The sequence below is a fragment of the Azolla caroliniana genome, unplaced genomic scaffold (genome assembly GCF_043228905.1).
Source record: "Azolla caroliniana isolate FFs.n. ecotype wild unplaced genomic scaffold, voAzoCaro1.0.p SCAF_6, whole genome shotgun sequence".
Lineage (NCBI taxonomy): Eukaryota > Viridiplantae > Streptophyta > Polypodiopsida > Salviniales > Salviniaceae > Azolla > Azolla caroliniana.
Window position 1 is genome coordinate 12,286,112 of NW_028230441.1, and position 7,220 is coordinate 12,293,331.

Below are 7,220 nucleotides of genomic sequence, written 5' to 3' on the forward strand. Positions count from 1 at the left end.
GCTTTGTGTCCCAATCCGTCCGGTTCTCGTTGACGATCTTCCGAAGGATATTCTGGAGCGTCTTGTTTGTTGATTCCGCTAATCCGTTCGCCTGTGGATAGTAAGGTGTGCTTCGTTTGTGGACCACGGCATAGAAGGTCGTTAGGCTTTCTACTACTTGTCCGAGAAAGTGCCCCCCTTGGTCACTTATCAATTCAATGGGGCATCCGTAACGGCACCAGATGTACTCATATAGAAACTTTGCAGTTGACGCAGCGGTGTTATCCCGTAAAGCTTTGGCCTCCACCCATTTCGTGCAGTAATCCGTCGCAACGATAACGTACCGATTACCCGTTCTCATTGCCGGTGGCTTGAATGGTCCTACAAAGTCCAGCCCCCACTTTTGGAATGGCTCGAGTGGTAGTACCGGCTGGTGTGGCATATGAGCCTGCTCCGTTGGCTGGCCCATTCTCTGGCATAGGTCACATTCTTTTGCGTACCGTACCGCATCTCTTAATGTCATTGGCCACCATATGCCACTTTGCCATATTTTTCTGGCTGTCGCATCTCCGGCATAGTGACCTCCGGCAACTCCGCAGTGGGCTTCCCTCAGTATCAGTTCCTTTTCATCGCTGCGCACCGCCCGTCTCCATATGCCATCAGCGCCCTTGTGGTACAGTGTGTCTTGCAGTAAGCAGAAATGTCAGCTTTGTACCGCCAGGCGTTTCCGTTCGTCCCGGTTCAGCTCTTCCGGAGGCAGTCCTGTGCTCAGAAACTGGTGCATATTTGTGAGCCACTTGTCTTCCTGGGCCACTGCCTCATCTACTGCCGTCTCTGTAGTGACTCGAAACAGCTCCGCATCCAGAAACTCATCCGGTACTCCGTCACCCGTCTCTCCGGACTCCAATCGGCTTAAGTAATCCGCTACGGCATGCTGTATACCAGGTCGGTGGAATATTTCAAACTCGAACTCCTGTAACACTAAGGTCCACCGGGCCAATTTTCCGGTGAGTGACGCCTTGGACACTAGGTAAAGGAGTGCCGAATAATCTACATGGAAGGAAAACTTCCTTCCCAATACATAGTGCCGAAACTTTGTCACACTGTAGATCATTCCTAGAGCTTCCCGTTCCGTGGTAGAGTAGTTCCGTTCTGCTTGGGATAGCTTCCGGCTGGCATAGTACACTGGTCGGTACCACTTTGGTTCCGTAAGCTTCATCAGTACACTTCCGATTGCGATGTCGGAGGCGTCCACGAACACGTGAAATTCTTTACTCCAATCCGGAGGTTGTACTACCGGTGCTTGCGACAATAGTACCTTGAGGGCCTTATACGCCCTATCCTCAGTATCGGTCCACTGGAATGGTATCCGATGTACGGCGCCATGCAACGGTGTAGCCAGGTCGGCCAAGTATCGGAGCATCCGGCTGTGCCACCGGATCTTGCCTAAGAACCGGCTTAATGCCTTTGTCGTTGCCGGCGCCGGTGCTTCTAATATGTCTTTCACTTTGTCCGGGTCGATTGCAATACCTTCCTGGCTCACGATATGTCCTAATAAAGTTCCACTGGACACGCCAAACACACACTTTGCCGGATTCAAGCTTAGCCGGTACGCTCTACACTTTTCTAGACAAAGACGGAGGTGCTGAAAATGGTCCTCCTCCCGGCTATAGACGGCGAAATCGTCAAGGAAAACCTGCATAAAAGCCGGTATATATTCAACAAAGATTTCCATGATGATTCTTTGAAACGTTGCCGGTGCCGTTTTGAGTCCAAACATCATCACCACGGCCACAAACACCCCCCATTCGGTGACGAATGTCGTTTTCTCTTGGTCGTCGGGGTGCATCCGGATCTGATTATACCCGCTGAATCCGTCTAGGAAGCTATAGACCTCATGGCCGGCGACGGCATCCAACACTCCATCTGTGAACGGAAGTGGAAACGCATCCGTTACCGTAGCCGCATTGAGTTTCCGGTAGTCCACGCAAACTCGAATTTTTCCGTTCTTCTTCGGTACGACTACGATCGGGCTCAGCCATGTCGCTTTCTTTACCGGACGGATAAAGCCAACTCTTAGCAGTTTGTCGATTTCTTCCTTGACCTTGGCAGCATAATTGGGATTCATCCGATACCGTCTTTGTGCCACTGGTTTTGCGTCCTTGCTCAAGTGCACTTGATGCTAGTATAACTGAAGGTCGAGTCCTCGCATATCTTCGTATGACCAGGCGAACACATCCCGGAATTCCGTGAGAAGTGTTATCATCGCCGTTTTGTCTTCGGACTTCATCTCCTTGGCGATGTGCACCGGTTTTGCTTCGTCTGTGGTGCCTAAATTCACCTCTTCCAGTTGCGATGCTTTTACGCGCTGTGAAACGGTCATTTCCCGTTCCAACGCTTCCTGCGCTTGTCGTAACTCCCGGATTGCGTCTTTATCCGGTTCTGCTTCCGCCTCTTCCGGTTGCGGTAAGTATGGTGCTACGGCTTCGGCAATGTCAATTTCGAAGAGGGGTATGATCTTCGGGTTTTCCTGCAGGTATTGAGCTTCTTCTTCGTCCGCTAACCCTTCTAGCATGTTGAGGCATTCCGCATACAACGGTGTACATTCCTTGCCAGTGCTCGTCCTTGGCTGTGTTGGTACCCGTACCTTGGCTTTTCCTCGCCGGAAGGTAATTATATTTTTTCGCCAATTCTGTTTGATATGTGCCGTTTTCAACCATGGCCGCCCCAGCAATAGCGGGTATGCGCCTTGTGCCTGTAATTGTAGCATTATGGCCGAGATGTGAAATGTATGACCGCCGACAGTGACTTCTAATTTCCGTATTAATCCTGTCGGCCGTACTGAGCTTGTATCGGCCATCCGCAACCAGAACGGACACGGCTCCCACTGGTGGATTCCTAGGTCATCACACGTCCGGAGGCTTATTACATTTACCCCAGAGCCTCCGTCTATGACTGTGCCGGGAAGTTCTTTCCCTTTTACAATGGCAGTGATTACTGGGCTGCTGGTGTCTATCACCGTTGGTCCCTCCTCCGGATTCGAGAAGAGTACCGGTGCCGGTGATGGTTCTCCTGCCGTCATGGCCGTCTTCAGTCCTTCCGTGAATCTTGGCACGAGTTGTAGGAGTCTTCCTAGTGGTAACGTAATCTGGCATTCTTGCAACACCTGGCCGGACAATGGCCTAACACAGGGTGTCTACGGGAGACACTTCACCAAAGGGTGTTACAGCAACCGGATTAGACTTCAACGCTTAATCCGACTTAATCAAGTTACTTATTAGGATCGTCTTCATAACACGCGTAAGATATAACAATTAAGACAGAACGGCAATTAACACAGAGAGATAACAACGCTTAAGCTTTCATTAATTAACCGCTAACTATTACATTGTATCCGGGCCTTTAAATAGGTTTCCGGTCTGTATTACAAAACGGTGCCCTCTGCACCTGTTCGGGATCGGTCCGGATCCGGAATGGCATACCGTTTCCGGTCCGTCCGTCCACACTCATAGCTTCATTACAACCACATTCCTACTACTTAATTAGCTCTCCGTTCCCCACTCTGGACTCCTTTCCCGGCCGGTAACAGAATGCACATGAGGAAGGCTTACACATGGACACACGAGGAAAAGTCTTACTTACACACACGAGAGACAGAGTTTCGAATGCCTTTGTGAAAAGAGAGGTGCATGGGCAAGCCCGAACGCTCCCTTGTTACAAGACACGCGAACACACAAGGAAAAGGCTTACTTACACACACGAGAGACAGAGTTTCGAATGCCTTTGTGAAAAGAGAGATGCATGGGCAAGCCTGAACGCTCCCTTGTTGCAAGACACGCAAACACACAAGCAAGGTTTACACACGGGAGACACAATTTCGAATGCCTTTGTGAAAGGAGAGGTGCATGGGCAAGCCTGAACGCTCCCTTGCCACAAGTTTCACAAACACACAAGCAAGATTTATAGTAACACGCAAGACACGAAAGTTTGAATGCCTTTTTTAAAGGAGAGGTGCATGGGCAAGCTCGAAACACTCCCTTGTCACAAGACACACAAACAGATAAGCACAAATGACAATAACATATAAGATACGTAAGTTTGAATGCCTTTGTGAAAGGAGAGGTGCATGGGCAAGCCCGAAACTCTCCCTTGTCACAAGACACACAAACAAATAAGCACAAATCACAATAACATATAAGACACTAGGCGTAACCAAAATTTAGTTTATTATAATATAATAGATTCTTTTATAAAATAAGAATCAATTTTACAACGGGTTTGATATGATAATGAGAGATAATTTATATAGGAAGGGGGAAGAGAGGTGGAGGAAAGAAGAGAGTGGAATATAGAAGAAGGTGATTCTTTGTTGATGATGCCTCTCGATGTTGTTGATCCTTCTTCTTTTGCCTTCCAATTGAGTAGAGCTTCCGTGTTCCTTGTCCCTCCCCCCATCTTCACTAGAATAGGCTCTTATTTATAGGTTTAGGATTGCTTGTCTTTTTCCTCTAAAAATAAGCTTGTCTATATGTGTCGACTTTTCTTTTCCTCACTATTTCTGTTTTCTACCGCCAAATTTCACTTGGAAGATATTATTGGAAGCTCTTTGGGTTAGCTTTCTCATGCATCTTTTCTTTTCTAATTTGGACATCGGACGAGGAAATTATGAGCCTTTTTCTCTACTGTGCTCCTCATATCCACGCGTGCTTCTTCTTTTTTACTCTCCATCTTTTTCTCTACTTTTTTAAAACCGCTTCTAACTTAATATTTATCATTATTTATTGTAAGGTTCAATCCTTTGACCGTTTATTTATAATGAATTATCTTTGGCAAAATGAAAAAGTATTTTTGCTACCAATAAAGTTGACTTCACAATACTAGTTTATTTAAACTACTATTTTGCTTCTTTTCGAGGGTGATTTCACACTGTGTTAGAAACATCACGACAACGGAAATGTATCCATTATTGGATATACAAACTCTAACTATGTTGGCTATGCTAACAACAGAAAGTCTACTTCGGGGTATAATTTTCAGTTTATGGGAGGTGTCATATCTTGGAGATCTCGTCTCCAAGAGTGTACTACTCTGTCCACTACAGAAGTAGAGTATGTTGCGGTTAGTGAAGCATGTAAGGAAGTTGAATGGCTCTCCAGATGAGGTTGTGACATGGGCATACCTCCACTTGTACCCATACTGTTTTGTGATAGTCAGAGTGCCATTGCATTGGTGTCTTTGTCCTTCCGACAAGCTGCTTCATTTAACAAGCTCGACTTCACCTTCTCTAGGGATAGATTATTCCCTTCCGTTCTGGTGTTGCCTAATGTGACAACCAGCGTCTCCGAGCTATCCGGAAGGGATCCCAACAACAATAGTGCTAATACCTCATCAGCAAGATGTACTTCTAGAGAGGTGTTCTGATTTATCAGTCCCTAGAAGGCATTCAAGTGTTCTGCCATGTTGGAGCCATCCTTATACCTGAGTCTCACGATCTTTTTGAAAATCGAGACTCTATTCATGACGTTCTTGTTTTCAAACATCACGCTAATCTTCTTCCAAAGGACGTCGGCACTCATCTCTTCATCAAAGTTGTTATATAGACTCATATCTATAAAACACCTTATCTATGTTGCCGCCTTCATATGCATGACTTCCCAAGTCGATGCATCGATCTTGTCTAGCTTCGTCTTGCCGTATTGCACCGGCAGCCACAGGTCTTTACACACGAGCATATCCCACATTTTCAACTTCCATACTGAATAGTTGGAGCCGATCAACTTGAACATTCCACCAAAATGTTCTTCCATCGCCCTGATACCAGTTTGCCAAGAATCGACCGATCATAGCCTATTTCACGTATACGTATATGGGGTACAACCATCACAATCGACAAAAAAGCAAAAGGTACACAAACACGTATTTTTAACGTGGAAACCCCGAATGGAAAAACCACATGCAGTCCACAAAGTTCACAACGAATCGCTATGTCGAACGGAAGTACAATAAGAAACTCTAAGGCAACGACCTCGAGATCTTCTTCATCTGACAGGTAGATGGTTACAAAGTAGACATTCACTAACTCTCACTCACTCTCTCTCACACACAGTTACAGAGGCAACAACCTCGTCAATAACTATATAACTATGTTCAACTACTCTAATGATTCACCACTTCCATAAAGTTTGCTCTAGTTGCATTTATACTAATACAACTTTCTAGGCTATTTACAAATATGGCCCACTAAGGTTATATTTACACTATTTACAAATATAGTCTCCTAAATCGGCTTCGACCGATTCAGCTAATAACCGAGTCGATTTTCAATCTATTGTCAATTTGTCAAAAAATTTCGGAAATCGATTTTTGACCGAGGCCAATTCGGCTCGTGCTCTTCCCATTCTGAGGGATCTGTTTTCCCAACAAGTACTACATCATCCACATATAACAAAAGAATAATTGCACTCCCAATGACAACTTCTTCAATGCCTTTCTTCCTTTACAAACTTGGTGATTATTTGTTCTAATTCTTCAATGCACGAACCAAATAGAGTCGGTGAAAGTGGACATGCCCACTTAACACCAATAGTGCTATTTTAAAAAATCATTAAAGATTATGGTGCATCAAGTTGCAAACTTCTTGTATGGGCATTCATTTCACCCACATAAACATGCAATATCATCTTCTAGATTAACAATGATCTTTATCCAAATAAACATCAAAGTTAGAATCTTGATAAGGAACGTCGCATCCAACTACAGAAGTGGGCATTTCATTTGGTATTTCTATTTCAAGCCATATATAGCATTTATGTTTATCATTCTTAATGATTGACACATATTTCTCTCTTTCCCTCTCAATCAAACACACCACCTTTTTAGTTCTCACCATTGCTTGAACTTTTTGTCCATATTAAAGAGTTTACATTGTGATTTCCTAAACCTTGATTTGAGTATCGTGCTCACATGTTTAAACAAGAAGTATAATATTTGAGTCATTAATCAAATCCTCTATGCCAAATTGCTCTTTCCATCGATATGCATCGCAATTCCAAAAGCATAGTCATAGAAGGCGTGAATTAGTCCTATAAATCATGGCTCTATTTGTCTATTTTTTTTGTCTTTAATTACATCCTTACCTTTATTTTTCAATCTTCCTTCATATGTTTTATGGCAAGCATTTTATTGTAAGATAATAACTCACAAAGCATTATGCACTTTTGATGTACACCTACCTATTTTCA